The following is a 26,066-nucleotide window of genomic DNA, read 5'->3' as shown; positions in this document are numbered from 1 at the left end:
ACTTTTTGGTACCTTTCTCCAGTGTTACCTCTGTTGGGATTAACGAATTATTGCTAATAATGCCACATTGTCTCCTCTGTTGGTTTTGCACCTGTATCTTTTACTAATATTTTAGTGGTTACCAAGAAACTGTGATGCACATCTTTAACCCACCCCAGTGCTGTTTGTGTCTGACCGCTTCACAGCATAAGACACCTCCACGTTAGCTCTACTTACTTGCCCCTAGTTTTGTGCTGTTTGTGCTCTTGTAACATCTGTCATAAACCCCACAATAAATAATTAGTGTCTCCTTATACTATTAAAAGTCTTTCTTACGGAGTATAAGAAATAGTCTTGTTTCCCCACATATTTGCTTTCTCTGGTGTCTCTACACCTGTCGCTCTGGCAAAAATTAAAGACCACGATGGCGCCCATTGCTATGAGTAGTCGCCGGAGGGTGCTGTCCGCTTCGCTGGAGAAGTGTGGGCGCCGCACCCTGTATGGAAGAGTCTCGCAAATGTGTGAATGAAAAGCTTATGGTCCAGCCTCGGTCATCTGTCTCCTAGAAATAAAATGTCACACGAGGGTAAATGTGTATGAATGTTGTGGCCACACCGTGGTAGAGAGCTGGACACCAGGAGAACGTCCATTAGTCAAGGATGACTGAGGAATCAGGAATAATTCCTATTGCGGAATATTGTACGGTTGTTGAAATTTGTAAGTTAGGGTTCTAAGAATTGGGAAGTTTCTCACAAGGTTTTATGTTATTAAAAAAGGCAAAAAAAGTGTCACATCCTTCTCAAATAACTTTGTCAAAAGAACAACTGTGCGTGTGTGTGAGTGTGTGCATGCATGTAAATACATGGCATCTTAATCTGCCTTTTCCCACTCCAAAGTTTATCTTGAGAAAATCGTCATGACAGACAAAATGATATTTTTTAAGAAAGTTCGTCTTAGGAGCGCCTGGGTGTCTCAGTGGTTTAAGCCTCTGTCTTTGGCTCAGGTCATGATCTCAGGGTCCTGGGATCGAGTCCCGCATTGGGCTCTCTGCTCAGTGGGGAGCCTGCTTCCCTCTCTCTCTCTGCCTGCCTCTCTGCCTACTTGTGATCTCCCTCTGTCAAATAAGTAAATAAAAATCTTTAAAAAAAAGTTCATCCTAACATAATTTGTAAAAGTATAAACTGGAAATAGTTTAAGGGTACCAAACTAGGAAATCAGTTAAATTATTTATGATAATTCACAGAATATTACCAAATGTTAGGAAGTGGTATTTAGAAATAATTTAACAAGGAGGAAAAATGTTAGGAATATAATAATTGAGTGTTACACACAACTAATGAATCATTGGATGCTACATAGAAAACTAACGGTGTACGGCATGTTGGCAAATAGAACTTAATAAAAAAAAGAATTTAATAAGTGGGACACATATCACAAGGCAGAATTTCATGATCCCAGTAAACACTCTGCATGCACATGCTATGTGTACACTTAAAAGGGGGCCTGGGGGTGCCTTGGTGGCTCAGTCAGTTGAACATCCAACTCTTGGTTTTGGCTCAGATGATGACCTCAGAGTCCTGAGGTCGAGCCCTCTTTCAGGCTTGTGCTCAGCAGGGAATTGGCTTGAAATTCTCTCGCTCCCTCTCCGACCCCTCTCCCACCCAGGAGTCCTCTTTCTCACTCTCAAAATAAATAAATCTTAAAAATAAAGCCAGAGGGATACCTGGGTGACTCCATTAAGTGTTTGCCTTCAGCTCGGGTCATGATTCCAGGTTCCTGGGACTGAGTCCTGTGTCGGGCTCCTTGCTTGATGGGGAGGCTGCTTCCTCTCTGCATGCTCTGCCTGCCCCTCCTCCTGCTTGTACTCTCTCTCTCTCTGACAGTAAATAAAGAAAATCTTGGGGAAGAAAAGCCTGAAAAAATATAAATGTTAACTTGTTAACCATCATTATTTCTGACCAGTGGGTGAGAATACAGATGGTTTTAATTTTCCTCTGTGTACACTTGTGCTTCACATGTTTTCCAAAGAACATGAATTATGTGTATGTTTAGGAAACTTCTTTAAAAATGCACATATTGAGACGGAGTTGCTGCATTGAACTGGAACACAGGCTTGGAGGTTCTGCCACCTCCAGTGGACTTCTTCCAGACAAGCCTCTTCTGACAGAAAGTAGAGACTGGGCAATGTGTGGTCTCAGGCTCCCCTTTTGGTTCCTGAGAAGTCTATATGAGCAGACTCGCTGTCCAAGTCAGACCATGAGGGTTGGACCTGGCCCCTGGCACCTTCTGGAAGTCTGCCCAGTTCTGTCCTCCAGTCTGAAGAGGTCCAGAGAGCATGAGGCCTAGAAGCAGGTCTTCTTTCTCTTGGGGCCAGTCACCACTTTCAGAAGGAGTTGCTGGTGATCAGCATCAGTCACCAAGTAGACACTAAAAGTGCCTTTTTCTTACTTATTTGATGTCCTTCTTAGGATGCAAATAATTTTGTACTAGAGACGAAAAGGGGAAGTGGAGTAAGGGTGAGATCCCTCGATCCTGCTGGTGAAGATGACCCAAATTGTGTGATTAACCATGGTCACGTGGCTCTTCATTTGAAACCTTCCTGATAACCAAAGGTTACAGGTTGTTAGGATGGACATGGAGAGAAGCCCCACAGTCATCCTCTGTTCTTCCCTTGGTTTTGAGCGGGAGGGAGAAGGTCACATGGAGTGTGGTGACCGGGAGCAGCTCCAGGAGGGCGTGCAGCCAGAAGAGTTCATGGCCATTGCAGACTATTCTGTGCTGACCAGACGCAGGTAACCCTACACACTTGCTTACAGGCAGGGGCCTCGGACCTTGGGTCCATGTTTTATGGATTTGGCTAAATGGCATGCTAGATGACATAATCAGATAAGAATTTTGAATAAGTCACACCAAAGTTAAGTAAAGAAGTATTCAGATGTTTAGAGCTAAATGAGACCTCTGAGTGACCCTTCTTTTCCCAGCCTAACATATTCTGATGCCAAGCCTTAGGTGAAAGATACCTGGGTGAGGAATGGGGGAAGGAAGCACCTGTTGCAGTTTCTTTTTAGAAACCTTGATTTAGAACCTATTCTAGTTAATAAACATTAAGGCTATAAAATAAAAATACCGACTTGAAGATGGTGGCTCAGATGGTTAAGCATCTGCCTCTTGATTTCAGCTCAGGTCATGATCTCGGGTTGTGAGGTCAAGTTCAGCACTGGGCTCCATGCTCAGTGCTCAGCGGGGAGCCTGCTGTAGGTCCTCTCTCCCACTCCCTCTGGCCTTCCTCCAACTCCCACTCTCTCTCTCTCTCACAAATAAATAAAACTTTAAAAAAGATACTGACCTGAATGTAGTTTTTTCTACTCCAGTAAGTGAATCAGCTGCCACATAGCCGAGTTATAGCAAAGAGGCGATAGAGAAATTCTTTCTTAAGTTGATCAGAAATGTTTAATCTTTTCTTTAAAAAATATCAGTTATGCTGTGCTTTCTTTCATGTAGATGTTCCACAAAAGTCTCTCAATGTTGGTATCATTTTCCCAAATTGTGAGTTTGTGTAATTACCCATTGAGTCTTTTTTAAAATAGCTGATTTGGGCTCCAATGATGGGGGGCTTATCACTGAGCCATTATTGAAATACCAACTGCAGGTTTTTCTTGAATTTTGACTTCTTTATATGTTTTTATCCAGCTCAGCTTTTTGAGAGGAGAAGAAATTCTCATCCTGAGGCAGACAACTGCTGATTGGTGGTGGGGCGAGCACACGGGCTGCTGTGGGTATGTACTTGCAAACCACCTCAGGAAGCACCTGGAGGATTTTGACCCTGAGGACATGTGGCAGGACGAGGAGTACTTTGGCAGCTATGGAACGCTGGTACGGCTGGGGCTATGGAGGTGGCGGTTTCCTGCCTCAGCTTTCGAGTTAGCTTCAGCTGGGCTGCTCCTCTTCATGGCTTAGCACAGGGTGCGCAGAAGTTTTCTTTGGCTCAGCAGGGCGTGTGGCTCCTCGGCTCTGCCATCGTGGTGCGTGAGTGGCTGTAAGACCATGAGGAAATGAGCAAACCCTATCCCTAACCAATTAAAAAATGTGAAAGCCATTCTTAGCTGGCAGACCCTACAAAAGCATGTGGTTGGCTGGAGTGTCCCACGGTGGTTTAGAGATGTTATCTGAACAAGGAGATGATGAACTTTTCTCAATATTTAAAATAAAGTAACACATTTTATTTTAAAAATAAAATACAAAAATGTTACATAAACCAACAATAATAACTCTAAATAAGTAACTTATTAGTTTTTTTTAAAAGTTTTTCCCCAGTTAGGACAAAGACCCATAACTGTATGGTCCAGGTAGCCCCTGTTTACATCTTAAAGCTAGACAAAAACTGATGCGTGCTGAATAAACATCACAGACAGGATGTTGGGTGAAAGAAGCAAGACATGAAAGAATAACTTTTGATTCAGTTATGTAAAGTTAAAAAGCAGTGTAGGAAGATGTTTATGAAGGGAAACGACCAGGTAGCTTGTTCTCTGGGAGTCAGGATGGTGGTTCCTGTTGCCAGGGCATCTGGTGGCAGCAGCCTTAAAAATAACGGCCGTACCAACAAAGAGGGCTTCTTTGGGAGAAGCAGAGGAACCGCAGGGCAGGACAAGCGCCCCGTGGGAAACTGCAGGCCAGTCTGGAGAACCAAGGCCAGGAGGCTTTTCGTTAGGAAGGGGGAGTGGGTGGGGCTGTGTGGAAGGAACGCCCTCTGGAGGGTGGCGGCGGCTTTTCATTGGCCAAGTGCAGCAGTTTCTCATTGGCTGGACTGTTGCTAGGCCAAGAAAAGCTCTTCCGCCTGTGGGGGTAGTAAAGCTGCTTCCTTTCAGAGTCCGCCGTGGTGGACCGGTAGTGGGTAGCACTGAGCCGGCCCAGCCCTTGTGGCGTCCCTCTCCGCGCTCGGTGAGGTTGGCTTTCCTGGCTACAGGGCCGGGCTGGGAAGGTGTGGGGTGCCGGCAGGCATCTGCTGTCATTGCACGAGTGTTCGCTGGGTAACCTACAAGCTGCAGGGCCCTTTCTCATGTACGTTTTTGGTAGGTGTGTCCCATTTCATGGTTCAAAGTGTTACAGTAAAGGAAAACCCCTTGATGTATGTATACGATTAGAGATTTCAGACTTATTTTTCTGAAAGATTTTATTTACTTACTGATTTGTCAGGAAGAGAGAGCGTGCACAAGCAGGGGGAGCAGCGGGCAGAGGAAGAAGCAGACTCCCGCGGGGCAGGGAGTTCGATGTGGGACTCGATCCCAGGACTCTGGGATCATGATCCGAGCTGAAGGCAGATGCCTAACTGAGGCACTCAGGCATCCTAGAGCTTTCAGACTATCAAGAGTATCTTATTGATTTTAAAAAGGCCCTATTGGTGGTTTGCTTGATTAACAGCTTTGCCCCACGACAAGCAGTGCTCTAATGGGTTTTCTCTTATAGAAATCTTGCTAAATTTCTGCTAGAATTTCTCTTGGGTAAATTTGTAGGGTGTATGTGTTTTTTCACTTTGGCGGGTTTTGCCAGTTTCCCCTCCAGAAAGATTGGCAACTGTATACCACCAGTGTACATGAATCCTCGTTTCCCAACCATACATCACTAAAGTAAATACAGATATCTCATCTTAAAGGTGAAACATGGTATTTATTGATTTTGATTTCCATTTTTAAAGTCAGATTGGTCATCTTCTATATTTTGTTAGACTTTTCTATTTCTTCTTTTTTTGGTAAACTTTAATATAATTTGCTCATTTTTCTTTTTATTTTTGTCAACTTATATGTACACCTTAGCAACCTAGTTCTGACTTTCTGTCAAGGTGGACTATTCAGGTAGGATGGCTGAATATTGATTGTGTCTCCTCTGACCCTCAGTCTTTTGTTTCTCAGTGCTGAGTGTCTTTGTGACACTCATGGGCTCATGAAGGCCCTGTGAAGACTTCCTATCTGTGCTGACGAGGTCCGGGTAGCTTCAGTGTCTGCCTTGCAGCCAAACTATATCTACACTGGGTATTCTGCAGCTCGAGACCTGAAAAGTGGGGCGTGGGGGCCAGTGTTGTGGGTGCAGCCTTTCTGGGCTCTGACTTCCACCCATGGTTTCATGAACCATTTGGAGGACCCTTTCTCTTTTTCTCTGGGGATTGGCGTGATTCCCATGGGGTTTTATGTTATCTTGGGTTTCATGTGTTTTCTTCCCTCTGGACATGGCTGGAGACCTTGAGCTCACCCCTGTGGGTTCATCAGCTCCCTCCAGAGCTGTAGTTTCATGAGGCGTCAGGGTGCCTCCTCTGGTATCTCTCTTGGTGGATACTTGGCCAAGTGGTAACTGGTGGGGAATTTGGTGGTTCCTCCTGTCTCTAGTGGGAGCAGTGGTCAGGAGGGCAGTGTCTGCTCCACTTTCTGAGTGGTCTACCAGCCTGTGTGCTCATCCGGCTCTTGGGGAGGTACAGGGTGAAGCTGTAGGTAGCATCACACTGAACTGAAAGGATTCCAGATAATTCCATTTCATTTCTTCACTGTTGTGTTTTTATATTCCAGCATATTTAGGTCTTCGGGATTTGTGTTTTTTTATTCTTTGTTGCTTGTATTTTTAGGCATGTGTGGTGGGCTCAAGGGGATTATTAGCTCAGACTCTGATCTTCCTTCTTAAACCAGAGCTCAGCACAGTTCATATTACAGGCAGTGATTCCTAATGTGTATTTCCTCTAGAAACTTCACTTAGAAATGTTGGCAGACCAGCCGCAGACAACTAAATACCACAATTTATCATGCAAAATAAAGAATCCCTGAAAGATAAAGTGATTCTGGATGTCGGCTGTGGAATGGGGATCATCAGCCTCTTTTGTGCCCACTATGTGCAGCCTAAAGCTGTGAGTAAGAAACAGCTCTCCTTCAGTAGCTTCAAGCTGAGTCTGGGGATGTGTCATTTGCATACAAAGACATCATGTTGGTGAAATGGGCAATGTGTTCTTGTGGTCTGAGCCTGTCGGCGGTCATGACCTCAGCCTGCTTAGTCACCAGCAGCACCGAGTAGAGTAGAATAGAGCAGAGAATATCGGAGTTGCGTGCGGTCGGATGTTTTTTGTAACATGCTTATCAGCTAGAGGAACACGTGTCTGTGTGCTGGGGCTGGGCCGCTTGTGTAGGTCACTGTCCATGTGCTATCCCTGCACCAAGCAAGGACCACCTGGCAGGGACAGGAAAGACCTCTCTCCATGATGCATGCTGGGGTCCTTTCTCCTCTTCCCTGCAGAGCATGTGTGAGGCTCCAGAGTTGAAGCCTCTGAAATGCCCCTGACACAGGTGGGTGAAATTCTAGTTTATACGGGAAACTGCAGGAAAGTGATCACTGGAATTCAGATGCTATCGGAACCAAGACATAACACTCAGGACCTTCCAGTGACAACCTGGGCTTGAAGCTGTCTCAGCCGCTTGTACCCTTAAAGTCCGATCGTTCTCAGGGTGGTGTGGGAAACTCTGGAGTATGTGGCTGTGTGTATGGGAGCTGGGTCACAGGGTCTGGTCCACAGGACCTCTGTGGCGGGTACCCAGTGTGCATGCAGACTCTTCTGTCCTCCGGCAGTCCCCATCTGTTTTAGGCAGAAGGTGGAGTTAAGATGGGAGGTAGCTCCCTTGTCAGGGCTCGTCTGTTGGAGATCTGTCCCTGCTATCCAGCACACCTCTTTCCTTCTGTCGCTGTTTTCTTTGAGGCTGCCTCTGGCTTGGCTGGAGCCTTGGGCCAGGGAGAGTGGATGCCAGCCTGCTCTGTGGGTGGGACTCTTGCTGATGGTCCTTCTGTGACATGCAGATGTATGCAGTGGAGGCCAGTGAGATGGCCCAGCACACAGGTCAGCTGGTCATGCAGAATGGCTTTGCCAACATCATCACTGTTCAAGTAGAAGGTGGAGGATGTGGTGCTGCCAGAGACGGTGGACGTGCTGCTGTCCGAGTGGATGGGGACCTGCCTGCTAGTAAGGGGCACCGGGCCACAGGGGATGGCCATAGATGGCCGCTGGGTCATGCAGGATGGCCGTGGGTGGGCCCTGGGCCATGTGGGATGGCCGTGGATTGTGCCAGGGAAGTGCAGATTCCATGGAGGGGTGTGGACTGGATCTGGAGGTGCTGTTGTGAGCAGAACATCTTGGGGAGAGCCATGGCTGTCGTGCTGAATGAAGCCACCTGGTGGTTGTCAGGGTACTGTCTTCTGTTTTGTGCCGGATGGCCATGAGCCACTACTCCCTGCCATCCGTGATGTGGACGGACCTTGAAGGAATTATGCTAAGTGAAGTAAGTCAGACAGAGACATATTTTATGGTCTCATTTATACATGGAATCTAAAACCAGCAACACAAAACTCGCCCACCAGACTCCTAGAAAAAGAGATCAAATTTATGGTTAGTGGAGGGAGGGAGGGTGAGGGGAGAAAGAATTGGAGGGCTGTGGTTGAAAGGTACAAACTTTCAGGTACCACACAGGTGAGCACTGAGGCCGTCACATACAGCGTGGCAACCGCAGTGACACTGCTGTGAAATGCATGAGACAGTCTTACCAGAGGACCGTCGAACCTCGAACAACATGGGTTTGAACTGTGTGGGCTCTGTTATACATGGGATTTTTTTTTATAAATATAGGACAGTGCTTTATGATTTTAACATTTTCTTTTCTCTAGCTTACTTTGTCAGAACGCAGTACACAATACAAATAACGTAAAATGCCTGTTGACTGTTTATGCTCCTGTTAAGGCTTCAGGTCAGTGTAGCCTATTAGGAATCTAGTTTTCGGGGAGTCAAAGGTTCTGTGTGGATTTTTGACTGTGTGGGGTGTCAGTGTCTTAATCCCTGCTTGTCCCAAGGTCAGCTATAGATCTAAGGGTTGTTTTTTTTAACTATTTTTTTAAGATTTTATTTATTTATTTGACAGAGATCACAAGTAGGCAGAGAGGGAGGCAGAGAGAGAGGGGGAAGCAGGCTCCCTGCTGAGCAGAGAGCCTGATGCAGGGCTGGATCCCAGGAGATCTAAGAGTTTTTATCACAAGTTGAAGTTTTTCTATCTTTTCAATGTGTCAGTAGGAGGTGATAGATAACCCTGTTGTAATCGTTTAATGATGTATCTAAACCAAATCACCAGTCTGTACACCTTCAACTTGTAATAATATTAGAGAAAAGCCATAGGTTGGTGGAATAAAAAAAAAGCACAAAAAAGCAGCTACAACATGAATCCAGTTTTTTTTTAAAGAATCATACATACTGGTGCCCTCGGTTAAGTGTCTGGCTTGGTTTGGGCTCGTGTTGTAATCCTAGGGTTCCGTGACCGAGCCCTGCACTGGCCTCCATGCCGAGCGTGGAGTCTGCCTGAGACTCTCTCCTCCTCTTCCCCTGTTCCTTGAGCACTTGGGCTCTTTGTCTCTCCAATGCATAGATTAAAAAAAAATCATATGTAGCCATGACGTTGCTTTAGTTCCTGGTAAGACGGACTAAAGCACACCCCACCCTGTCTGTCCCATGTAATGCAGCTTTTGGTCCAAGACAGGGCTCAGGGAGATGCTGTTGCAGGACTTGGAACGACATATAGGAGCAGGAAGGCTGTGAAGGAAGACCAGGGTTTGAAATACACTGAGCTGGTCTTGATTTCATTGTTATTCTTCCTCTGGCTCTCTCCCCCCAGACACAGCTTCAGAAATTTAGATAAAAACATCCATTCCTCTGAAAACTGCAACCTTCCCTACTAACCCACAATGAAGTAGTTAACCTGAATAATGAAATAACTAGTAAAGATATTGAACTTACAGTTGAAGACCTTCTGAAGAGAAATCTGTAGCCCTAAATTATTTCACTGGTGAAATGTATGAACACATTCTAGGAAAGAATAACACCAGATCTGAACAGTGTCTTTCAGAAAATAGAAGGGGACAGATTTCCCAGGTCTCTTGGTGAGACTTGCATGACCTGAATACCAAACCCTAACCAAAAACCCAACCCAGTAACTTTTGTTCATAAATGCAGAAGTCCTCAGGTGTACTAGCAAGTGTAACCCCGCAGTACACAAAAGGAATAACATTCTAACAGAGAAGAGGTTATCCTTGGAATTGAAGGCTGGTTCAGTATTTAAAGGTGAATCTGTGGGGGATGCTTGGGTAGTGGCTCAGGTGTTGGGCATCTGGCTTCAGCTCGGGTCATGATCCTAGGGTCCTGGGATAGGGCTCCCTGACCAGTGGGAGGCCTGCTTCTCTCTCTCCCACTTCCCTGCTTGTGTCCCCCCTCTTTCTGTCTCTCTATCTCTGTCATATTAAAAAATAATCTGTGTAATCTACATTAACATATGAACAGTTTACAAGATAAAACATGACTCTATCAGTTAATGCACAAAGGTTTTGGCGACATTCAAAATATTTTTAAAATTTCTACAGAGATTTCTTCTTTGATCCTGTATTTGTTTTTTTTTTTTAGAAATACTTTTTCATTTATCCACTGTTGTTTGATTATCCAGCTATCGTTCTGTTCTTGATTTCAAGTTTAACTCTGTTAAAACTGTGGTCTGAGAGCAGACATTTTATGATTTCTCTTCTTTTACATTTGTGAAGATGTGTTTTATGGCCCAGAAGGTGTGTCTCTTGGAGCACTCCGTGGGGACCCAAGAAGGAGAGAACGTGTCTCTTGGAGATGTTCCATGGGTGCCCGGGAAGGAAAGAGCATGTCTCTTGGAGAGCGCTCTGTGGGAGCCTGAGAAGGAGAGAACGTGTTTCTCTTGCTGAGTGCTCTGTGGGAACCTGAGAAGGACAGAACGTGTCTCTCTTGCTGAGTGCTCTGTGGGAGCCTGAGAAGGACAGAATGTGTCTTACAGAGAGTGCTCCTGGAGGCTGGGAAGGTGGTGTATACTGCCCTTGGATGAAGCGGTTTGTAGATGTGCAGCACATCCCAGGGTAGATGGTGGTGGTGAGTTCACCATGTCCTTGCAGAATTTCTGCCTGTTGGATCTGTTCTCTGGGACAGGGCCTCCGGCTTCTTCTCTCTCCTTGCAGCTCTCTTTGTTTTCCCCTCACACATGGTGCTCTGTTGTTAGGGTGTATAAAGTCTTGTTGGAGAATTGACCCCTTCGTCATTAGGTTATGCCCCTTTTTATCTCTGATAACTTCCTTCCTCTGAAGTCTGCTCTGTCTGAAATTAACAAGTTACTCCTGCTTTTTTTTGGATCAGTGTTAGCATCGTATGTCTGTCTCCGCCCATTTACTTTTAAATTCTAAATATCAGTATATCTATTTGTTCATTTTATTATTAACTTTAAAAAAATTTCAGTAATCTGTATACCCCATGTGGGACTCGAACTCATGACCCCGAGATCTAGAGTTGCACATTCTTCTGACTGAGCCAGGCGGGTGCCCCATCAGTGTATTTGGAGTTTCTTAGAGACATCACCTAGTTCAGTATTAGATTTTTTTTTAATTTTTATTTTTTTATTGTTTTATAAACATATGAATTTTTATCCCCAGGGGTACAGGTCTGTGAATCGCAAGGTTTACACACTTCACAGCACTCACCAGAGCACATACACTCCCAATGTCCTCGGTCTTTGTTTTTGAACCACTCTGATAATCTCTGTCTTTTAATTGGTATATTTAAACCATGGGCATTCAAAGTGTTTGTTAATATAGTCGATTAATTTATACACCATATTGTTACTGTGTTCTATTTGTTGTTCTTTGTTCCTGTTTTTTTCTTACACTCTTTTTCTTTTTATGTTTTTTAAGCAAATAAATAAAGGGGATAATGAGCATAAATTAAGGCTGAGTAAATTTAATCCCCAGAAGCGTGTTGGTTTAGAACCTGACGTGAACATGCCTTGATAATGTAAGCAAGATTCATATTTTCATAAATTGATGTTATATTCACTTTGTAGACCATTTAAAGCTTTTAAAAAAATATTTCTCAGTTGTAATCTCTCTTGAAGTTCACTTTTTAATTTTTAATTTTTAAAATTTATTTTCAGGTACCAGAATTCACTGTTTATGCACCACACCCAGTGCTCCATGCATGATGTGCCCTCCTTAATCCCCACCACCAGGCTCAACCAAGCCCACACCCACCTCCCCTCCAAAACCCTCAGATTGTTACTCAGAGTCCACAGTCTCTCATGGTTCATCTCCCCCTCCCATTTTCCTCAACTCCCTTCTCTCCATCTCCCCATGTCCTCTGTGTTATTCCTAATGCTCCACAGTAAGTGAAACCATATGATAATTGACTCTCTCTGTCTGATTGATTTCACTCAGCATAATCTCTTCCAGTCCTGTCCATGTCACTACAAAAGTTGGGTATTCCTCCTTTCTGATGGAGGCGTAATACTCTATAGTGTATATGGACCACATCTTCCTTATCCATTCGTCCATTGAAGGTCATCTTGGTTCTTTCCACAGTGTGGTGACCATGGCCATTGCTACTATGGACATTGGGGTAGAGATGGCCCTTCTTTTTGCTACTTCTGTATCTTTGGGGTAAATACCCAGGAGTGCAATTGCAGGGTCATAGGGAAACTCTATTTTTAATTTCTTAAGGAATCTCCACACTGTTTTCCAAGGAGGCTGCACCAACTTGCTTTCCCACCAATAGGGTAAGAGGGTTCCCCTTTCTCCATATCCTCTCCAACACACAGTTTCCTGTTTTGCTAATTTTGGCCATTCTAACTGGTGCAAGGTGGTATCTCAGTGTGGTTTTGATTTGAATCTCCCTGATGGCTAATGATGATGAACATTTTTTCATGTGTCTGTTAGTCATTTGTAGGTCTTCATTGGAGAAGTGTCTGTTCATGTCTTCTGCCCATTTTTTGACATGATTATCTGTTTTGTGTGTGTTGAGTTTGAGGAGTTCTTTATAGATCCTGGATATCAACCTTTTTCTGTACTGTCATTTGCAAATATCTTCTCCCATTCCTTGGGTGGCCTCTTTGTTTTCATGACTGTTTCCTTTGTTGTGCAGAAGCTTTTGATATTGATGAAATCCCAAAAGTTTATTTTCGCTTTTGTTTCCTTTGCCTTTGGAGACATAACTTGAAAGAACTTGCTGTGGCTGATATTGAAGATATTACTGTCTATGTTCTCCTCTAGGATTGTGATGGATTCCTGTCTCATGTTGAGGTATTTTATCCATTTTGAGTTTATCTTTGTGAACGGTGTAAGAGAATGGTCAAGTTTCATTCTTCTACATATAGCTGCCCAGTTTTCCCAGCACCATTTATTGAAGAGACTATCATTTTTACACTATATTTTTTCCTGTTTTGTCAAAGATTGTTTGACCATAAAGTTGAGTGTCCATATCTGGGCTCTTTACTCTGTTCCACTGGTCTATGTGTCTGTTTTTATGCCAGTCCCATGCTGTCTTGGTGATCACAGCTTTGTAGTAAAGCTTGAAATCAGGTAACATGATGGCCCCAGTTCTATTTTTGCTTTTCAACATTTCCTTAGGAATTCAGGGTCTCTTCTGATTCCATACAAATTTTAGGATTATTTGCTCCAGCTTTTTGAAAAATACCGGTGGAATTTTGGTCAGAATGGCATTAAATGTATAGATTGCTCTGGGCAGTATAGACATTTTAACAATGTTTATTCTTCCGACTCAAGATCATGGAATGGTCTTCCATCTTTTTGTGTCTTCTTCGATTTCTTTCATGAGTGTTCTGTAGTACCTCGAGTACTTTACCTCTTTGCCTCTTTGGTTAGGTTTACCTATTTGGTTAGGTTTATTCCCAGGTATCTTATGGTTCTTGGTGCTATAGTAAATGGAATCGATTCTCTAATTTCCCTTTGAAGCTCACTTCTTTTTCTGTAATCTGTTTATCTGTTGTCTATCTTCTCTTGCATTGAGGTATAATTAGGAAATCATAAGATAGCAAAGTGTGCAGTTTTATGATTTGGTGTTTGTGTACATTACCGACAGCTTCCCCATTGCCCCACTACCCCACTGAGTTAACACGTCTGTCACCTCCCCGTGATGGTGTTGTCATCTGTAGTCAACAGTGTATATAATAGAAACTAAGAGATCACTCATTTTATAATTGATAGTTTTTTGCCAGTGTCTCCCTATTTTCCTCACCCCTGAGCTCCTGGAAACCACTTTTTTACCTTCTGTTTCTATGGGTTCAGTTAGAAAAATTAGTTGTAGAATTTCACATGTAAGTGATAGGATGCAGTGTCAGTCTGTCTCTGTGTGGCTCACTTCAGTAACTGAAGGCCCTCTAGCATCATCCGTGTTCCTGCAGACGGAAGGCTTTCCTCCGTGCCAGGGCTGAGGGGTTCCCCATTGTGTTTGTCCGTGTCTAGAGTGTGTGTCATGTGGTCTCAGGTATGTATATCCCACTTTTTCTTTGATCTGTTCGTCTGTTAGTGCATCCCCAGACTGTTGTCCTGTCTTGCTTATTGTGAACACAGGAGCACAGACACCTCTCTGAGAGAGTGGTTTTGTTTCCTCTGGATATAATCCGGAAGTGGGATTGCTGGGTCTCATGGTGTTTCTAGTTTTGATTTCCTGAGGGTCCTCCACACGGGTTCCCACAGTGGCTGTGCCAGTTTACGTTCCCACCAGTGGTTCGAGAGCCTGCCCTTTTCTGCATATTCTTGCCAGCATCTGCTATATGTTGTATTATTTTAAAGATTTATTTATTTATTTTAGAACAAGGGAGAGAGAGCACAGGGGGGAGAGGCAGGGGGGAGAGAGAGAGATGCAGACTCCCCGCTGAGCATGGAGCCTGACATGGGACTCAGGCCCACGACCCTGACATCATGACCTGAACCGAAACCAGGAGTCAGATGCTCAACCGACTGCACCACCCGGTCCTTCCACCTGTTGTCTTTTTGATAATTGACGTAAGGGGTATGATGTCACACCTCAGTGTGGTTTTGATTTGCATTTCCTGATGCTCAGTGACACTGAGCACCTTTTCATGTGTCTGTTGCCCTTTATATGACTCTGGAAAACAAGTCCCATTGTCCAATTAAAATAGTTTTTTTTTTTTTTCTGTTGGGTTGTATGAGTTCCTTGTATGTTTTGGGTTTTCACCCCTTGTTGTGTGAAACTTTATCTTTTTGTTGTTGATGAATTCCTTCGCTGTGCAGAAGCTTTTCAGTTTGATGTAGCCCCACTTGTTTATTTTTGCTTTTGTTGTCTTTGCTTTTAGTGTCTCATCCAAAAAACGACTGGCACGGTCAGTGTCAGGGAGCTTATTCCCTGTGTTTGCTTCTAAGAATTTTTTGGTTTTAAATTTTATAATCAAGTCTCTAATCCGTTTGGAGTTAATTTTTATGTGTGTTGTAAGACAGTGCTCCTGTTCACTCTTGGGCGAGCAGCAACCCGGTTTTCGCAGCACCATCTCGAAGACTTTCTACTCTCCACATTGTCTGTTCTTGGCTTCTTTGTTGAAAATTAATTGATCACATATGCATGGGGTAATTTCCGGACTCTCTGTTCTGTTCCATTGACTTATGTTTCTGTTTTTATGGCAGTACCATATTGTTTTGATTACGACAGCTTTATAATACAGTTTGAAGCCAGGAAATGTGATGTCTCCGGCTTCAGTCTTCTTTCTCAAGATTTCTGTGTTCAGTTGGAGTCTTTGGACCACTTTTCCTATTTCTGTGAGAAATGCCATTAGGATTTAGATAGAGATTGAATTGAACCTGTAGATTAAGGAGTGTAGAAAGGTAAACAATTCTGATTCTTCCTGTCCATGAGCAGGAGGTGTCTTTCTGTTTGTTTGTGTCTTCTTTAATTTCTTTCTTCATTGTCTTTTTTACTCCCCTTGGTTAAATTTATTTTGAGGTATTTTGAAATTATTATTATTATTATTTTAAAGATATTATTTATTCATTTGACAGAGAGAGATCACAAGTAGGCAGAGAGGTAGGCAGAGAGAAAGAGAGGGAAGCAGGCCCCCTGCTGAGCAGAGAACCCGATGCTCAGGACTCAGAGCCTGATCCCAGGACCCTGGGATCATGACTTGAGAGGAAGGCAGAGGCTTTAACCCATTGAGCCACCTGGGCACCCCAAGGTATTTTATTATTTTTGATGGAACTGTACATGAGATTATTTTCTTAATTTCTCTTTCTCATAGTTTATTGTTAGTGTATAGATGCACAACTGATTTTTGCATATTAATGTCATATTCTGCAGCTTTATTGAATTTGTTATTCTAATGGTTTTTCTGGTAGAGTCTTTAGAATTTTCTATATATAATATGTCATCTGCAAATAGAGACAGTTTTACTTCTTCCCTTCTGCTTTGGATGCTTATTAAATTTCTTTTCTTTGCCTGATTGCTGTGGCTAGGACTTTCAGGACTATGTTGAATGAAAATGGTGAGAGAGGGCATGCCTGACTTTCATGTGATCTTATAGGAAAGCTTTCTGCTTTTCACTGTCGAGTATGGTGCTAGCTCTAGGCTTGACATATGTGGCTTTTATTATGTTGTGGGATATTCTCCTAATTTGTAGATTTTTGGATTTTGATCATGGAATATAGTTGGAGTTTATTAAATGCTTTTTCTGCACGTATTGAAATGACTATATGATTTTTATCCTTCATTTTGGTAATGTGGTATATCACATCTACTGTTTTGCTGTACGTTGAACTGTGTTTGCATCCCAGAAGTAAATCCCACCTGATCGAGGATTAGGATCCTTCTAATGTACTGCTGGATTCAGGCGGCTAATTTTTGTTTGAGGGTTTTTATACACTAACAGTGTACAGTAGCTTTTGCAGTAGCCCCTAGATGTGAAATACTTAGAAAGGCAAGACATGTACAAGTTTTATAAGCCAAAAACTATAAGGTGCTGATGAAAGAAGTCACAGAAAACCCAAATAAATGGAGAGATAGTGTTCATGGACTGGAAGACAAATTGGTAATGATGTTCTTACACTGGTCTGCAGACAGAACGCAGTTCCAGTCAGGGTCAGACCAGCGTTGTTTGGTGTGTGTAGACGAGCTCATTGTAAACTTTATTGGAAAGTACAGAAACTAGAATAGTTGGTACATTTTTTTATTTAAATTTTTAAATTTTTTAATAAACATATAATGTATTTTTATCCCCAGGGGTAGAGGTCTGTGACTCACCAGGTTTACACATTTCACAGAACTCATCATAGCACATACCCTCCCCACTGTCCATATCCCCACCACACTCTCCTGTCCCCACTGCCCCCAGCAACCCTCAGTCTCTTTTCTGAGATTGAGTCTTTTATGGTTTATCTCCCTCCCAGTCCCATCTTCTTTAATTTTTTCTTTTCCTACCCCTAAACCCCCCATGTTGCATCTCCACTTCCTCATATCACGGAGATCATATGACACTTGTCTTTCTCCGATTGACTTATTTCATTAAGCATAATACCCTCTAGTTCCATTCACATCATCACAAATGGCAAGATTTCATTTCTTTTGATGGCTGCATAGTATTGCACTATGTATACCACATCTTCTTTATCCATTCATCTGTTGATGGACATCTAGGTTCTTTCCATAGTTTGGCTATCGTGGACATTGCTGCTATAAACATTCAGGTGCATGTGCCACTTTGGAGCACCACGTTTGTATCTTTAGGGTAAATACCCAATAGTGCAATCGTTGGGTCATAGGGTAGCTATGTTTTCAACTTTTTGAGGAACCTCCATGCTGTTTTCCAGAGTGGCTGCACTCCCACCAACAGTGCAGGAGGCTCCCCTTTCTCCGCATCCTTGCCAACATCTGTCATTTCCTGACTTGTTAATTTTAGCCATTCTGACTGGTGTGAGGTGGGATCTCATTGTGGTTTTGATTTGTAATTTCCCTGATGCCAAGTGATGTGGAGCACTTTTTCATGTGTCTGTTGGCTGTGTGCATCTCTTCTTTGCAGAAATGTCTGTTCATGTCCTCTGCCCATTTCTTGATTGGATTATTTGTTCTTTGAGTTTTCTAAGCTCTTTATGGATTTTGGATACTAGCCCTTTATTTGACATGTCGTTTGCAAATATCTTCTCCCATTCTGTCAGTTGTCTTTTGGTTTTGTTAAAATTGTATTTATTGGAAAGAGAGCGAATGAGCCCAAGCAGGGGGAGGGGCAGGTTGAGCGAGTTGCAGGAGGAGGGAGAGAGGGAGAAGCAGGCAATGGGGGACTCGATCCCAGGACCCTGAGATCATGACCTGAGCCAAAGGCAGATGCTCAACCCACTGAGCCCCCCAGGGACCCCAGTGGATACAATTTTTAAAAGAAGAATAAAATTTGAAGATTTACTGACTTTAAAACTGACTTTAAAACTTAGTGTAAAGCTGTGTGGTAAAAACAGTGTGGTACTGGTGATAGGACAGACATATAGGTCGATGGCTAAAGTAGAGACATTGATCCCTAAAAACATGGTTAACTGATCTTTTAAAAGGGAAGCAAGACCATTTTAATGGAGAAAAGATAGTCTTTTCATTAGGAGATATTGGCACAGTTAGTTGGCCATCCACATGTAAAAAAGAAAAGAAAAGAGAAAAAGAACTTCATTTTTAAGCCTCATATGTTCTTCCAAAAAATTCAAAATTGATTCTAGATCTAATAGCATAGACTGTAAAACTATAAAACTCTAAAATAAATCTTGGGAGAAAATTGTCATGGGTTAGCCAAAGAGTTTTTGGTTGATTCTTAAATATGATCCATTAAAGGAAAAGTGCATAGGCCAGACTTTATCAGAATTAAAAATGTCTTCTCTGTAAAAGAAAATGAAAAAAATATGGTAATAGTGGGAGAAAGTATTTGCAAATCACATATTTAATATGTGTCCTGAATATATAAACAGCTCTCAAAATTCAGCATTTTGAGAAAAATGAAAAAGAAGTGAAAAATGTGCAAAAGACTTGAACAGAGAGTTTGCCAGAGTATACAGATGGCTGAGAAGGGAGTGTGTGAAAAGACAGGAAGCACAGCAGTCACCAGGGGGACACAGACTGAGGCTGTAAGCGGTGCCACCACACGCCTGCTGAGATGGCTGGAGTTTCTGTGATTCTGAGTGCTGTGGACTGCCGAGGCTCCCCGCACTGACGCAGCTGCTCTGGGGCCACTGGCAGTGTCCTCTGGAGGTACCAGTGCACTTGCTGTGTGACTCGGTGATTCCAGTTCTGGGTACTGACACGGAAACGCTGGCTGTGCCCACACAGAAACCTGTACTGCTTACACTGCTCCAGTTAAAATCGCCAAAAAGCTGGAAACAACCCAAATGTCTGCCAGCACTGGATGCGTGTCTGGGGTACATCCACACCAGGGCTACTGCTGGGCGATAAAGGATGAGCGGCTGGTACTTGGATGCCAGGGACAGACCCCAGAGAGCTGGGTGGCATCGGTAAGGGTAACGGAATCAGTGTGATACTGTAACAAGGAAAGACATAGAACAGGATGGAAAGCACAGGACAGAACCTATTAGTGTAGAAAAAAGTTGTTATTATGATGGAAAGAAGCCAGTCTCAAAAGTACGTACTGTGCGATTCCATTTGTGTGACATTCTCCAAAAGAGCTGCGGGGAGGCCGCTGAGTGGTTTCCAGAGGTTGGGGGTGGTGGGGGGAGGGTTTTGGGGTCATGCAGCTGTTCTGTGTCCCAATTGTGGATACACAGATCCATACAAGGGTTAAAATCAGTAGACTGACTGATTTACCATAGATAGTTTAATAAAATAGAATTAAAAATTATCTGTATATGGTTTTCACCTGCATGCATGTCTGTGTACGTGAAGAAAAGTCCTTGGGATAAAGTGCCAAGTGAGCAGTGGTTCCTTTGGTGCTGGCTTTACTCATGATTTTTGTTTAGGTTTGTGCTTTTCTGACTTTTCTGAATGTTTCCATACTGAACATCCACTACTTCTGAAATGAAAACTTCCTGAAATTATTTGAGAAAAAACCCTTAGTGGCTTCCCTTCGGCTACAGAATGAAGTGCCTCTAGCCTTCCCTGCATGTTCCCCACATGCTCCCCACATACTGGCAGCACACTCCTGGCACAGTCCCTACTCGGTCCCCCCACGATCCCCGCACGATCCCCGCACACTCTTCACACTCCCTGGTTCTGACACAAAGGCTGGCTTCCTTGCCGCTGCTGTCTCAGGCTGAGGCATCGCTCCCACCTGTCGGGGGAGCTCTGAGGGTGACGGGAACTGTTAGTCTGCTCTTAACGAATTAAGTACCATGTGAACCTCCATGGTGTGCCTGCTTTTAATGTCTCGTGTTTTTACGAGGTGATTTCAGTGAACTTACAGAATTGTGAAAATTCTGAGAATACCCCAGGCTGAGTTTACACAGTCTGACAGTGAAAACTCCATGGCCCTTTGGGGCTGTTAGAAGCGGGGTAGCAGCTGGCGTGGGGTGGCGGGGGACAGAGTGAAGCTGTCTCCTGAATGGCGGCTGCCTGGCTGTAGACTCAGTCTCACGGGAGCTGGTGGGACTCTGGCCGAGGCCGTGGTAAGGGTCAGCACCACCGCTGCTATGGGTACAGGTCAGCCCCCCAGACAATTGATCACTGACGCGGCCTCTGCCACCGTGTCCCCTCTGTGTCTCCCTCCTGTGCAGTTTGAGTTCATGATCTAGTCAATCCTGTATGCCCGGGACATGTGGCTGAAGGAGGGCAGGGTCATCTGGCCAACCACAGCCGCACTGCACCTGGTGCCCTGCAGCACCGACCGGGACTACCACAGCAAGGTGCTCTTCTGGGACAACGCCTACGTGTTCAACCTCAGTGCCCTCAAGTGAGTGCAACAGGCTGTGTGCCAGCATGTTCTGCTGTGCGGGCTGGGGAGACCCCGAGTGCGGAGCCCACCACGGCACTGAAGGGGATTCACACCAGGCCTGAGAACTTGGCAGGTCGAGCCTCAAGCCTTTATGCTGGTAGCAGGTGTGACGGGAGTTAGCAAGGCTCAAATATAGTGGGAAAATGTGGTCACGGTTACAGATGAGGCCTTTATCGGTACATGGTGTGTTAACACACAAATACGTGCTCCTACTAAGAGCTATTCAGTTTTAAAGGATCAGAAAATGTTACTTGTGAAGTCATCCCTGGCAGTTTGCAGAGGAAGCGACGTCCCACAGTGCTCGCTTTCTTTGTTGTAGACACGGATGCACTTGCACCACTGAACTAGGTTGTAATATAAAATGATTGGCTGATGATGCCTCCATGTTCTCACTGTTGCTGCTCGTGAGAAGATGATGATGGAAGCTGGTGTGCCTTGGTTGTCTGGGGATGCCAGCGTCAGCCCTGGGAAGTAGGGGGCCCCACGGCTCAGTACTGCAGGACGTCTCACGTATGCCTTGAGGGCCCGGTGAGCATGGATGTCTGCTGGGCACAGAAGGGAGTCTCTGGGCCCTTTTGGCCTTTATTAAGGAACTCAGAAAAAGAGACGATAAAGCCAAGGGAAGACGCCTTCCCCAGTTAACATGTTGGACCACTGCACTGTCAACCCAAACCATAAAGAGGATGGGGAGGAGAGGTCCCTGACAGAGCTGGCCCATCATTCATATAGGGCCAGGTGTGAGGTCTAAGCTGGGGGCCCAGTGATGAATGCAGAGTGGTCCTGAGAAAGGAAAGGACAGAGCAGCGGCACAGGATGGGCCCACGCAGTGTGTGTGGGAGACGTGGGGCGTGAGGGGCACAGGCGGCAGAGTGTTCTGGGCCACGGATGAGCCCCTTGAAATTACTTTCCTTCTCTCGTATTGTGCACTGAAATTTAATTTCACATGGATTTAAGAGTTTTGTGTTAAAGCATCTGCATTAACTCTCGGAATCGGTGGGGGACCATGTGTCAGGTTTTGGATGGAAAGAAAGTGAACAGAAAGAAGAAAAGCACTGCTGGACTTGAGTCTGTACAAACGGACAGCCTCAGTGTGTCAGCAACTGAACATGGTTTAAAAGGCAGCTGCGTCTTGGAGGGAGGTGCCAGCTGGAAGACCCTAGAGTCAGTTAGGAAAAGCTGAGTGTCCAGTGAAATTATAGCCTTATTCCTTGCTTATAGGAATAATCAAGTGACAAAAACTAAAGTCACCAATAAATATTTGAAAGAAATTCCAGCATCATTAGTGATTGAAATGCAAATTAAATGCCATTTTTGCCAATCTGATGGACAAAGATTACATTAAAATGGCAGTTGGTGCTCTCTGAGCTATAGGTGAGGTGGAGGAGATGCGCCGTGTGCCCAGAGCTGTGGGTGCGGGGGGCATCCACCCCCTTCTGCATCGGTCCCGCCATGGCCTGCTCCCAAACACACAGCACGGGGAACAGACAGTCCCGTAGAGCGTGGCTGGATGGCTGTACACCCGTCCAATGGATTACGAGATGGTGACACCGGGGGGACACAGACCACATACACAGAATGGCTTCTGCTTGCATAAAAACACACAAATAGAGCTCCAGGGGAGAAAATGACTGTAGCAGAGTGCCGAGGCAAGGGCATGGGAGACTCAAGGTTTTTCTTTGGACTTTTCTGTATTTTCCAAATTCTTTATATGTGCATAATTATTTTTATCAGAAAAATATTTTTAAAAATGTGGCCATATCGTGGCATCATTAAAATGTTGACTTTCAATTATTATTTTAGAAGTTAGTGCTGTGCTAAGTTTTTGAACAATTTCCCGTGGTACGTTGCGACTGGGCAAACACCACATTACGCAGTGGGGTCAGGCGCAGTGACGAAGAGGGATGGTGCCGGGGCTCAGCCCCTATGTGTGGGGACCCCTCCTGAGAGTCGGGCTGATGCGGGTCAGAGAGAGTCACCTAGAACAGGAGTGTCTTATTTACTGTGAATATCTTACTGTCCTGTACTCGCCCTTCTTGTGCTATGAGAGGACATGTCCACGGGATGAGTTTGGGTCAGGCGAGGGAGCCCCACTGGGCTCCCATGGTCTCTGTCCATGTGACAGGAGGAGGGTGGTGGGATGGGTCTGGGCGTTGCCTGCGAGGGAACGGTTGGTTTCCAGGAGCTTAGGCCCTGCGCAGAGGGTGGAGGTGGGAGGCACTTGCACTGTGGTCTCCCCAGGCCACCTGTGGGGACCTCCAGCCCGTCTCGGTGTCCTTGTGCCACAGGCCATGGCTTGGAACTCCTTCGAATGCTGGAGAGATGCCGCGAGTGCTGTGGTCGTACATGCGTGCATGTGTCAGAGCCCGAGATGTCAGTCTGATGCCTCTGAGCAATGTCTTTGACTTTTTCCCTAGATATTTAGCCATTAAGGAGTTTTTTTCGAAGCCCAAGTATAACCACATTTTGAAATCAGAAGACTGTCTCTTGGAGCCGTGCACCATATTACAGCTGGACATGAGGACTGTGCAGATCACCGACCGGGAGGTGAGACCAGATGCGCACTTCCCTCTCATGTTGTCAGCGGCACTCGCGCACCGAGACTTCTCTGCGGATATCATGAACCTTGCTTTGATTTTCCCAGAGTCTTTGCTTCTTTATGTTTGATTTTGCATTTTATATTTTTAAGTTATTTTCTTTACCGCTGTCTTCTTCAACATCATCCATTCTTTACAGATTTATATTTAATATTTTCAGCGTCTTTGGATTCTAATACATCATATCCAGTTTCTTCAAGGACTGAATTGAAATTGTTTTCACTACTGTTGATGACAGAATTCTTAATTCTTACTTTTACTTCTCCCTGTTGCCACGAGGTGGTGCGTGTGGCCGCGGGACCTCATTTGGCAGTGTGTGGGGAGGTGCAGGAGAAGCGAGCGAGTGTGGGGATCCCGGGCAGCCCCTGCAGGGTTCCGACGGGCAGAACAATGTGGAGACTGAACTCTTCACTCTGCATGTAGTTTTGCAGAATAGAGACTGGGCCTGGAACTTCATTTATGTAAAGAATTGAGAGGAAATTCGGTTCCACTCATGTCTGGGCGGATGAGGCCCAGATTGCTTGAAACCTTTTGTCATTATCTGCAGCATTTGGATTTATGATGCCAGTTTTAGTAGTTTCAGGAGGAGGAAATTTTACGTGGTGTTGGAGGTGTTCAGCTAAACCAGCAAGTCCTGTTCGCCGTTGCTGAACTAGATGGTTCTGAGGGCAGTGCAGGGCGGTGGGATCTGTGGGGCAGGCCCGGGTGGACAGTTGCTAGTTCTTGCTCAGGGGGACCCTCGTGTCCCAGTCCTGTGCTTACAAAACCTGTGTCCCCTTCTTACCATCCGCTTGATCAGACGCTGAAAGGCGAGCTGCACTTGGAGATCAGGAAAGCCTGCCTGCTGCATGGGTTCACGGCCTGGTTCAGCGTGCGGTTCCAGAGTCTGGAGGAGGACAAGCCCCAGCTGGTGTTGTGCACAGGCCCCTTCCACTCGTGTGTGTGTGTCTCCTGCGGGGTCCCCACAAGCAGCCCCAGGAGGAGCTGACGCGGCTGGCCTGCCTTCGGGTGGTCAGCCCTCTGGCCGAGACCCAGTGGTCCTGGGCTGTGGAGCATGGTGTGCGGGCCCTGGGTGGGCAAGTCAGGGCTGGGCCCCACCTGTCCCTGCGCTGGGCTCCCCTGAGCTGCCCTCTGACCCCTGCATGACTAGGAGGAGCAGACTTGGTCTTCGCCTTGGAAGCTGCTTTAGCGTCCTGTGGTCTCATAGAGCTCTAGGGGCTTTCCACTCCGACTGTCCAGGGGAAGGTCAGTGCTTCTTGAAACAAATTTCTTAAAAAGAGATTTTATTTATTTACTTGTCAGAAAAAGCACAAGCAGGGGGAGCGACAGCCAGAGGGAGGAAGCAGGCTCCCCACTGGGCCAGGGAGCCCGATATGGGACTCGATCCCAAGTCCGTGGGAACATGACCTGAGCCGAAGGCAGAGGCTTCGCATACTGAGTCCCCCAGGTGCCCCTTGAGACAACTTTTCACACAGTAACGTGATGCCACTCACTTCCTCAACACACTGGGAGGCTTCAGTGGTCAACAGCAGCCCCCGTGGGGATGCTGCCTCCCTCTGGCGCCTTTGTTGTCCTGTTCGGTAACTTGTCTGGACCAGGGAGGGTTGTGGCAACACCTGGTTAGATGCCGGCTATGGCAGTGAGCCCAGGAGGACCCCAGATGCCCTTCTGGAAAGTGGGGGCAGAGGCGAGGGGCTGTGCGCCCTGAGTGTCCTGTGGAGGAGGCAGGGATGGGGCTCTGGCCAGCTTTCCATCCAGGTCCCACAAGCACAGATGCACGGTGAGGGTAGGACCATGGCAGACAAGCAGGGGATGGTCGTGTGCCCAGGTAGTCTTCCCCCAGTGCGTCCACACACAGGAGGTGTAAGCTTGCAGGGTGCAAACACAGGACGGACGCTCTGTGAGGGTGGAGAGAGACCCTTCCAGTGGTTGAGGCAGGAGGGAGGGTGGTTCTCACTCACTGGTGGGTCCCCGGTGAGTGGGACCGTGGGCTGCATGCCAGGTGTGGGGCAGAGGCGGCAGTGGGTGGTCGGGCCAAGCTGTCTGAGTCGGTAGGACCTGAGGAGCTCGGGAGTGTGACTGTGTCTCTCTAATGTTACGGCTGTCCTGCTCACCTTCCACTGGGCTTGCACGGGAATGACGACTTGTTGAGCTGCAGAAACGGGGACTCCAGCACTGGTGGCTCAGCAACCGAGCAGGGGACTTTGGGGATGTGTGGGGCTGTCACAAGGAGTGAGGGGCCTGGTCCTGGCTGTGTGTGCTCTGAGCCACCAGTGCCAGCTGCCCTCCCCTGCCTGGAATCTGTGCCATGCTCAGGAGCTGCCGCCGCCCTGGGTCGTAACTCAGTCCCTGTCCCCACAGAGGCCGTCTGGGTTGACAGGCTGGGATGTGTCTGTCCTGCGGGGAAGCCTAGAGGGTCCGGCTCCAGAGCAGTGATCCCTGCCCCATGCCTTGCAGAACCACCCACTGGAAGCAGGTGCCCTTCATGATGGACAAGCCTGTCTCTGTCGTCCTGGGGGATGTGGTCACGGGCTCAGTTGTGTTGCAGAGAAACCCAGTTTGGAGGAAGCACATGTCCGTGGCGCTGAACTGGACTGTCACATCCACGCAAGACCCCACATCACAGAAAGTGAGATACTTAGCTATAAAGTCAGGGATGGTGGCGCTGGTCCTGGGAGACGGGTCTGGGGTGATCACGGTGGCTAGCCCTTGA

The 26,066-nt window shown here is 45.8% G+C and overlaps 1 pseudogene; it reads left to right on the top strand.

Moving 5' to 3' along the window:
- Positions 1 to 2,679: 2,679 nt before the first annotated feature.
- On the top strand, positions 2,680 to 26,066 carry LOC122903552 (annotated as a pseudogene).

This window comes from Neovison vison, chromosome 3, assembly GCF_020171115.1.
Source record: "Neovison vison isolate M4711 chromosome 3, ASM_NN_V1, whole genome shotgun sequence".
NCBI lineage: Eukaryota > Metazoa > Chordata > Mammalia > Carnivora > Mustelidae > Neogale > Neogale vison.
Note: the sequence above shows the minus strand (reverse complement) of the source record. Positions and strands in the feature narration are given on the sequence as shown.